General features: G+C 39.2%; 1 long non-coding RNA gene across 2 annotated transcripts in view; it reads left to right on the top strand.

The window, feature by feature from the left end:
* The window catches only part of LOC120752936 (uncharacterized), a 100,138-nt gene extending 90,136 nt beyond the window's left edge, over positions 1–10,002 (top strand). For both annotated transcript variants that reach the window (XR_009207857.1, XR_009207856.1), the window contains 2 exons: positions 6,086–6,245; positions 6,838–10,002. This is a non-coding gene — a long non-coding RNA (uncharacterized LOC120752936). The remainder of the gene's footprint in view (positions 1–6,085; positions 6,246–6,837) is intronic.
* The last annotated feature ends 409 nt before the right edge of the window (positions 10,003–10,411 follow it).

The raw sequence follows: 10,411 nt of genomic DNA on the forward strand, positions 1-10,411 counted from the left end.
AGATTTGGTGGCATTTTTATGACTCAGAGGATTCTCTAAAACATTATGTGTAAGGAAGAAAATAAGCTGTCAACTTACACATCTAATTCTTGTGGCTCTTTTATTATTTTTTCGTGGTTTTGGTTTTGTTTTTGTTTTATACAGCAGTGGATAGCTGTCTACACTGTCTTTGTGTTCACGTCTCGACTGCAAGATTTTAAGGGAATTTTTGTAACGTCATTCCTCCATTTAAAAGACAGTGGCCAAAGTGCAGAAAAATAATAGAAATGCCCATGTTCAGTATAAGAAAATCCAAGAGTAGCTCTAATTGTTGAAATCAAAAATTAGTCCAAGCCGGTGCTGTGTCTTTGAGATAAGCGCATGTGATCCTTCCTCACCTGTGTAATCTCATGTCCTAAAACCAGTTTGTATTGTCATCCTGAGACAAAGATTCAGGTCATCATGCTCATGGACACTGGATATAGCCTACATCTCTCTGATACGATTTATTCTTAAGCTGTTCTTTAAGGAGTTTTACAACTTAACTTCATATCATGCAAGGAAAGCTGGTTTTTTTTCCTTCATCTTAACCTTATTGTATGTAGCAATCCCTTAGAAGACTTTTAGCCTTTCCCTTCGTTTTTTTGAAAGAATGAACAGCTTTTCCCAATCTTCTGTCTCCCCATCACAGAATCATGGCATGGCTTGGGTTGCAAGGGACCTTTAGTACCATCTAAGTCTAACTTCTTTTTTCATAAATTTCCCTTGTAGTACTGGAAAACCACAAAGAGGTCCCACATAGCCTTCCTTTCTCTGTGCTGAACGACCTCAACTCTCTCAGCCTGTCTTTGTAGAGGGGTGCTCCAGCCTTCTGATCACCTCCATGGCCTCTTCTGGACCTGCTCTAACAGAACCACATCCTTCTCATGCTGGAGGCTCCAGAGATGGACACAGTACTCCCCATGGAGTGCCCTCACAAGGGCAGAGTGAGAGGGGGAGAATCATCTCCCTCAACCTGCTGGCCACAGCCCTTGTGGCCTCACATCAGCTGTCCTGTCATACAGTAGCATTAGATCACCTCTTCTGAGAGGAAAATTAACACCAAAAGACTGTATAGAAATGTTATTGCTTATCATAGTCATGCCATATCACAGAAACAGATGGGAGCAGTATATTCAGATTAGTCACGAGAAAAAGCTGTTGAATTTTAGAAGCAGCTGGCAAAATTAGGTGGAGGTGGGATGAACTGGCAGAACATTTCAATAAAGGACTGTTGAAGGGAGATGAGATCAGGTACAGAAAATTATAGTGGAAGTATTTAATGCCTTGAGTTAATACGAAGATTGTATTCTCAGAGGGAGTCCCATTCAATTCCAGATATCTACAGGGAGGGAAAAAAAAAAAAAAAAAAAAGAAAAAAAGGAAAGAAGAGACAGAGATAGAAGAGGTTCTGAAAAGAGGGATTAAATCAGCTGGAGAACCACCAAAGAAGGTCATATGGGGTCTCTTTCACGTGAAAGAACTAAAGTAACAAGAGAAGAGAGGTAGAAGCATAAAAAGTGGTTGTTGTCCATGAATGTTTTAGAGAAAGTGAATTGTACTTCTCTTAGCTCTTTATTTAGAGGATATATCCAGTGAACTAGAAATGTAACAAACAGTGTAATGAAGGAGCAGGTCTTTTTTTTTTAAAAAAAAAAGGAATTTCTTGTCTTTCTTCAACCTACATGAACGCACAAAATTACCATGAATACATTATTTTATGATTGCTGCTATATGTCTCTCTGTGTGCCAACAGAAGGCCATTCTCACCAAACACTAACTCCTCTTGGAAGAAATAATCCTGATTGAAAACTGCACTTTTGTAAGGCTGGTAGTGGCAAGTTGTTCAAACATTTATGTGACACTGATTCCAAATTACTTCCTTCAATAAATGACAGTCTCAATTAACCCAGTCAACTACAACTGAGGATCAGTTTTCAGTCCTGTCCTGGATGACTCTCTGATGCTAACTAAAATCTCAAGTGCAGCTTATTTCTTCTTCAGTTAAGCAGATATAAAAATAAAAAAATAAAGGAGCTCACTTTTGCAAATTTGCTTACAGACTAAAAGAGCAGACTAAAAATTCTGGTCTGTCTGTAGAAAGAACAGTTTCTCTAGTATTTCATCCAGCTTGAGTTCAGACTATGAATTTATTAAGCTTTTCAGTAGGGAGGCTTTCTCAAGTCATAATGTTGCACTTCTCTGCAGAAACACAAACTGCTTGTGACTACTTGAATTGAATTCAAAATATTTCTCTGGATCAAATTATACAGTAACAGAGTGTTTTGACTACACTTTATCTGCATGGCAATTTGCTTGTTATTGATGTTTGTGTGTATATATATATATATATATATATACAGGCAAGAAATACACATGGGGGATCTAGAGACTTGTCGCAGTGTCCGGTTCGCGCTGACCAGCGCGGCCACAGGCTAGCTCAGTGTGTCTCACTGGCAAGGTCGGGGCGGCAGGCAGGGCAAGCCGCCTCCTCCCTGTGGGAACTTGGATCCCACCACCAGCGACGGGCACGTGGATGAAACAAGCAACTGCGGCAGCTGAATGAAAGGCGGACTCTTCTGAGCAGGGTGTAATGTAGGTTTATTGAAACAGAGGGAGCGCGGGGCTCTGCACGCTGCAACCTGCTGCCCAGGAGAGACCCTGAGGGCAGGCATGCGGCAGTTTTTAAGGGGGGGTGGAAACGGGGGTGACGACAACTGGTCAGCCAGTCACAGGAATCGGGGGGTTAACCGGGGGTGTGAACCATGGAACTGGGGACCAACCACAAAATGATGGGAGGGGGTCTCCAGGGCCCCAGCCTATCACTTGACGCCCCTCCCGGAGTTTTCCAGAAGCCAGGGAAGGGTCCCCAAGTGACAGACAGGGCGACCACGAGGAGAGAGAGGGGGATTGACCGCGACAGGTGCAGGGAAGGAATGAATGACAGAAAACGTCTGGTTAAACAACCTAACTCATAAGGGGAAAACCAATACAGAACACAGGGGTATACAGTGGACTAAGCCATTACAAAAGTAACTCAAAATCTTACAAAAATAACTTAATAACTTAATAAAACAACTCTCACACCACCACAGAGACTAACCTGGAAAATGGGCTTTTTTTTTATTTCTAACCCTCAGTCCTAATAACAATAACTTTTAGGATTTCTTTCCAGCTGCAGTTTAAGAATTTAATTCAAACTGCCGTGTGCTGTGCCCCATTGTATTACAGTCATGCACACTTCAGAAGAAGCGCACTTTAAGTTCTTCTCTGTTTGTATTGGTGCACAATGAGACAAACTTCTTGAATACAAACCTGAAGCTTTTTTTTGCAAATGGACAAAACTTTCCCATACAGGTAGTATTTCAATAAAGTGAAATTCTTAAACTGAAATTTTTGATTGTAAGGAAACAAAAGCTGGCAAATAAACCCTGTCTCAGAGGTGATACTGTCCCACATATTCAAGAGGCACATGCAAAGCAGTGGAAAAAAGTAGCTATACCTTTCCCATGAGCTGAAAATATGACATCTAGAATACAGAAAATGAAGTGGACCAGGTAGGAAAATGGTAGAAACATGGGTAATAAGGTGCAGGTGTAAACAATTCCAATGTTTTGGACTACTGTGGAAAAATGTTCTCAGCATCACGATTTTGCAACTGAACCAGCTGATATCTGGGAGTAGGTGGACACAAAATTATACCAAGATTGCCTCATGGCCCATCACTAATTAGGATTCCTGAGCATGGTATTGCCTTATGACAGTGGGAGGAAAACACTTTCCCCTAAAGAACATCTAGTATTTATAAAGAACTCAAGTATCAGCTTTAGTTGTTCAGTGACTGTTTTTTCTAAGCATCATGCACATCAGAAAATTAAAATTAAATGCCCCTGTTTCTTTGTAGCAGTCTAAATTTTGTTTGTGGTTTTGCGTCCCTGTACTGGATGCTTGCATTGAAATGTGAGATTTACACTGGGTTTTGTGAGTGTTGTTTTAATTAGCTCTGTTTCTGTGAGACCCTAAGTATCATGAGATGCAGTCAATGGGCAAGGAAAATATTCATAAAACAAGTGAGGTCGCTTCTGTAGATGTTTGCACAGCTTTTCCAATATAGGAACTGACACTGTCAGATGGCCTATGCTGAAGATGTGTTAGCTCAAACCCTTTCAAGAAAAAAGGTAAAACCCTCTTCCATTCACTTCTTCCAGATGGTAATTCACTGGGGCTGGAATGAGAAAATTACATGGAGAGCAATAAAGGTATTTTTATCTTTGTTCTATATGCCAGAAGGAAAGGCAGGTCTGTGGTGTTGCACCAAAACAAACACCAAAACAGACAGTATATTCATGATAATGGTAGAGAATCCTGGAGGCCTGGTGAGATATGAGGGCTGGAGGAATTCACAGACAGCTCCTTCCTCATCAGGTCAAAAGAACTTATAAAATGCTAAGTGGCAGAGGGAAATAAAAGGCAAATTAAATGTATCCCATCACCATGGCACTCCCTGCCATCAGGCAGGAGAACTGCAGATTGCAGGTGGCCAAAAGGCAGGGGGAGTGATGAGTTTTTACAAACCCACTTTAGCACAGCAGTCCTTGAGGGGAGTAGGAGGATATGTAGGCAAGAAATATAAGGGCTACACATGCACAAACCAACCAAATGTCACATGAAGGGACAAAAATACAAGTTAAACTCATTATCACCTGATCTTAGATAAACTAAACTGCCTTAATGGAGGTGGCTCAAAAATGATAATGTTTCAGTGGAGTTTTTTTTTTTATTGACACCATCTGATATCCTATGATATTGCTATGGTAACTAGAAAAAATACCCTGCTACTGGCATTTCATGTTAAATGACTGCAGTTAATGAGGAGCCTGTGTTAAAGGTCACATTCTCAGGAAAAAAAAAAAAAAAAAAAAAAAAAAAAAAAAAGCCTTTGAAAAATGCTTGCAAGCACTCTCACTTAGAGATAAGTCTGGTTCAGCCAGACTGCCACAAACTGTTATGGACATCTTCTGAACAAAAGAAAAAAAAAAAAAAAAAAAAAAAAAAAAAAACCAAAAAAAAAAAAAAAAAAAAAAAAAAAAAAAAAAAAAAAAAAAAAAAAAAAAAAAAGGGGTGTTTCACAATAAGAGTTAATGGGCTCCCTAAGAATTATAGCTGTCACAATCCAGATGACTTGTACAGCTTTCATGCCACTAAAACCATTTGGAAAACATAATGATTGCTTCTCCATGTACAGAACAGAAACCTCTGCTTTCCACTGACAGTTTGAACCCCCAATTAGTTTGAAAATTGAAGCAGTCATTTCAGAAAGTTGGCGCATGGCATCTGATGAACCAAGATGGCTTGAGTGTCATTTGCTGTTGACTTTTGCAGGCAGAATTCCAGTCATAGCAACAGGACATTTGCATCAAAGACAGGCACAGAAAAATTGTTCTCATGAAGAAGCCTGAATCATGAAAAAAAGATGTGAAACACGGAACTATAGCTCCAAGGAAACATATTACATTTGGGTGAAGTACTTATTTTCTTGGCGAGCCAATGTAAGCGTACTGTAAAACATACACAAAACCTCCCAAAATTACAATTAATCTCAGAAATAATTTCAAAAAGTGCAAACAGTTTTGCAATAGCTTACATTCCCCTCCACCCACCCTCACCTTTAGTATTTAAAGCGAAAACTGGTTTGGAAAATGTGGAAAGTTTTCAGACAAACATCAACCAGTGCCTTGACCAACTAAAGGACATGTATTTGGTATCAGCTCTTTGTCCCCTTCTTTCATATGTCTTCTGTCCATGTAAAATATTTCCCACCAAGCTGTATTACCCTTCTTGTATATTGGATCTTCCAAGGATGCTGAGATGAAAGGGCAGCTGGACGTCATAGGAATGTTCACCAGACAAAAGTCTAAATGAATACCAGAAAATAAAAGCAAAATTATTTAACTGCAGCTTGAGCTGTGGAGGATGACATAAATAATCCATGAGAAAACTGTTATAACTTGAGCCATTTGTAGTGCTTTCAGTGTATTTTTGATGAAATTTCTTGTTGTCGTCCAAGGAACTTTTCACCACAGAAGGTCAGTGAGCGAGTTGACAATGAAGTAAATCTTGTGGAGATTGGTGTGGAGCAGCGCAGTGTGGGAATATTAATCCCAGCAATGCTCTGAACAGGAAGACACCATGAGGTGGCAAGGACCACAGAGCCAGGTGTTCAAAGGGTGGGTGCTACATCCATCCTGTGTACCTCCCAGGTAGGAGGCCTGAAGTGGAGACACAAAGTCAGTCACATGTCACACCCCGGCAGAGACTCATCCTAAGCTGACTTGTGCCTACTGCAGCTGTGATCTTCAACATTTTGCAAGTCACAGGATTTCTCCAGTGGAGATGTAAATCACTGCAGGGCATGTTCGCCAATAGTGGGCTAGCTTTACTGAATTACCTTTCAAATAAGCCTGTGCAGCACTGCTTAGGCCCCCAGCACTTTCCAGATCAAAACTGACATGGTTTGTTATGGTACAGGAATGTCCAACCATCTTCACCACTTATATCTTCTTCATTATTTTATGATTTGAAGCACTGACAGACACACTCATCTTCTAACAGAGCTCCTTTCTGACAGAGAAGATGTACATGTCTCACTCTTTTTGACTTTTTTATAAATTCCCATCTCAGATGAGTTTAAATGCCATAGTTGCTTTGTTGTCCATCCCTAGTGCAACCAGCAGACTCAGTAAAACTTGAGTTGAGTGTACAGAACATGCGAAGTCATCATTCAGCACACCTCAAACGTGTTTAAATCTGCCCCTGCAGGACATCACCACTCTGGAGGAAACACCCACAACAGATGAAAAAAGCAGCCTTTCATCCCTCGTCAGTCTGTGCACAGCACCACCACACCAGGAAATCAAGACCACTGTCCCCTCCCCAGCATCACCAGGAGGATGAATGGACATTTCCCTCTCCCTGCCCTGGCTCTGCAGGTGGGAAGCACATTAACAAGCAATGCAGGTACTTACCCAAAGCCTAAGACAGAAAGAAAAACCTGATCTTCCCAGCCTCTCAGGGCACTCTGTATATCTTCCTGGGCCAGATGGTAAATGCCTTTTACTATCCCCAATGGAGCCACATTTCCAGCAGCACTCAATACCTGTTAAGATCCATGAAAAAGAAATCTATTTTTCATCTGCTTTGTACCTAGGCACCCCGTTATTTTATCACTATGCACTTAAACATCTGGCTTTAGAATATTAATATTCAGATTTAATCAAATGTTAGATTAATTGTCAAATTTTTCAGACACATAAACTACAATTTATCACTTTCTCTGAAACTGGGGCCTGTATAATTATATTATTGGATTAGTAGTAGTAAGATGACATCACTTTGAGGAAGGTTTTCCTTCAAATTATGTGACAGATATCTACCATAGTACACTAGGGAAAAAAAAAAAAAAAAAAATTAGTTTTAGGCTTTTATTTAGTTGTGCCAGGTTACAGCCCTTTGGGAGAGGCATGGGTCTTTGCAGAGGAGATCTTTAATTCCTGATTCAAACGCGTAAGAATTTTCTTTCTTAACCAAAAGGAAAACAGAGGAAAATCAGATAAAAATGCCAGTTTTCTTTAGCAATGCCAACTAAAACCTTCCTGCAATATCAAGACAATAAATGAAGTTGCTGCTATGCTCAGAAAAATCATCACCAAATGCATTTGCAGGCCCTTTATGAGGGTGTTTGGACATTTCCATAGAAAGCCCTGGATCTGGGCCCTTGACAAAGCAGTGACTGTATTAGCAGTCAGCTGTAAAATACATTCTGAAGAGACCCAGAGCTCAGCCTGAAAGGTTTGGCAGTAGCAATATCCAGTAGACTAGTAGTCATTAGTTCCAGATGATCTACTCTTCTGGACACAGCAGAGGTTCATTTCAAACTATTTTAATTCAAGAGGTCTCCTCATAATGAAAATGAAAAGCCTGAGGTGAGAGCCATAGATTTTATGACTTAATTTTTCAGTTTTTATGGTGTCACAGCCATGTCAACATCACAAGTCTGTTAATGTTTTATATTTCATTGAGGAATTATTGTGGAGGACCCTTCTAGGCTGCAAGTGGCTGCCACCTATAGACTCTTTGCCACATCTTGCGTTCACAGACCTGGAAATGCCACTTCAGTCACTTCAACATGCTCAGAGGATACCAAGAACTCTACTGCACAAGACTTTGGATTTGTCTAAACAAACAGAAAGCAAGAAGCATGCTTCAAAGCACTGATGAAGCCCAAACACTGCCTGCGTGGAAATTAAATAACTTGTAAAAATTACCAAATTATTTGTATTCTAGAATACAACACTTCGAACTAACACAGCACTTGTCCCGAATGTCAGAAGGACAATTGTTAATTTGCCACTGGCTTTGAATAATATAAACAGAATGCCTTTGTGTCCCTCTAAATTCTCATAATTTGCATTACATTTTCTTTAATTTAGAAGTGTTTTTCAGACTCCAAGGAACTAAATTCAAGCCCAGCAAATTGACTCAGTTTTGCCAGTTAACATTACAACCTCGTGTGGTTACCTCAATTTTCATCCCCATTTGTTTCACATAAAGTGAAAATGTACACTGCTAACTCTGCAAATCCTGCCATACTGGAACCCAAGTTCTGTAAATAAGCAACAGAACTTTTTAATAAGAACACAGGAAAGTTAATTAATAAGAGGTCTTTTGGAAAACATCTTATGTTGCCCTTTTTAAAACCAACATAGCGTATTTATGAACAATATTTTATTTGAAGGTGTTTATTAGAGAGACTACATATTTTACTGAAACCCTTTAAAGAATTAGAAGATAAATACAAGTTCCCAAGCAGCCCTTTGATTAATTTGAAAGAATACTTTATACAGTAAAATATAAGCATCACCTGAAATAACCAACTATACTGATGGATAGTGTAAATTTAGACTAATTGTGTAATTGTCTAAAAAGTTGGTATACAGAGAAACTATTTATTACAAAATCATTGCAAAATGCCAAGCTATATTTGCACCATCTGACAGCTAGGAGAGAAAATGAACTGTGTTATTATTTATTCTCCAGAAGTCACAATGTTATTAACCTTCCTGAAACTATGAATATAAGTCTGTTTCAAACAAAAGCATGTGTGACAAGTTTTCTTAGTGAAAACATTGGTTCAACTGAGCAAATTGGTTCAAAGAAGCAACATCTTTAGTGTAGACTCTGTTTTTCTGCTACAAAGTGAATTGAGTTGAAATAGAAGCACCTGCTACACATCTGTAAGTCCAGGTATCTATAAAATCCTAGTTTCCCTTAACACACAAGAACATGTACCTGTTTCCTAACCTACATGTTATTCTGACTGTCAGTAAAGACTTTATTTAAGAGTACTCTGAAAATCATGGAGGCCAAAAGTAGTTTCAGATAGTCTGACTGGAAAAGAATGTTGCTCTTTTCCAAAACCTTATTTTCTTTCCACATGCTGCAGGAAAGGAGGAGGATTTTGGTGATATTGGACCCTTTTGTTTTATTCAAGATGTCTTGGTACCCTCCTCTCACAATTCCACTGTAAATATTTTAGCATGTGGACCACAAAAAAATAAACATCCCCTCAGTGAGTACATGAAAATGGAGTGTGACTCCTTTTCCCCATTTAACCAATACAGAAATATCCCCCATCTCCTTTGTAGTCTAAGTGATGACAGGAACAGAACAATAAGGTTTGCCATTTTCCTTTCCTGCAGAAGACCCTTCCAGCCACAAAGTGAGGACTAAATGAAGGATAAAAACTCCTACTTAAATGAATTCAAGAGACCCACTAAAGTCTTGAGATGCCTTTAGGAATTAAGCTCAAAATATTTAAGAAGACAATGTAACATCTTTATAAATTAGTGGGAGTAAGTTAATGCTGAAATATTTTAAAATGTTTTTAGCTTCCCTTGTTTCATCAACAAATGTTATTACATTTTTATGAGCAAAAATGGTGCAATAAAAATAATGAAGTCAGTTTTACCAGGAAAATGCAATGAAGAGGGTACCTTTTATTTTAAAAAATATTTGTTCAGTACAGTTTGTTTTACTATTTAATAAAAGGAAAATGTTTGGTTTTCTTAGTTTTGACATAAGCTTCCAGAACTACATTTAAAGAAAAGGATGTTGCTGGGCACCCTGACAAAAGCTTTATAGAAGTCCAAATAAAAGACATCTGTATCCCCTCCCTTGTCCACTGCTGGAATCACCTCATCCTAGAAGGCCACTGGGTTGGCCAGACAGGACTTGCATCATCTCCTTCTCCTCCATGTGCCTTAGGAGGATCTGTTCCATGATTTCCCAGGCACAGAGGTGAGGCTGACAGCTCAGTAGTTCCCAGGGTCCTGCT

The sequence above is a fragment of the Hirundo rustica genome, chromosome 5 (genome assembly GCF_015227805.2).
Source record: "Hirundo rustica isolate bHirRus1 chromosome 5, bHirRus1.pri.v3, whole genome shotgun sequence".
NCBI classification, from domain to species: domain Eukaryota; kingdom Metazoa; phylum Chordata; class Aves; order Passeriformes; family Hirundinidae; genus Hirundo; species Hirundo rustica.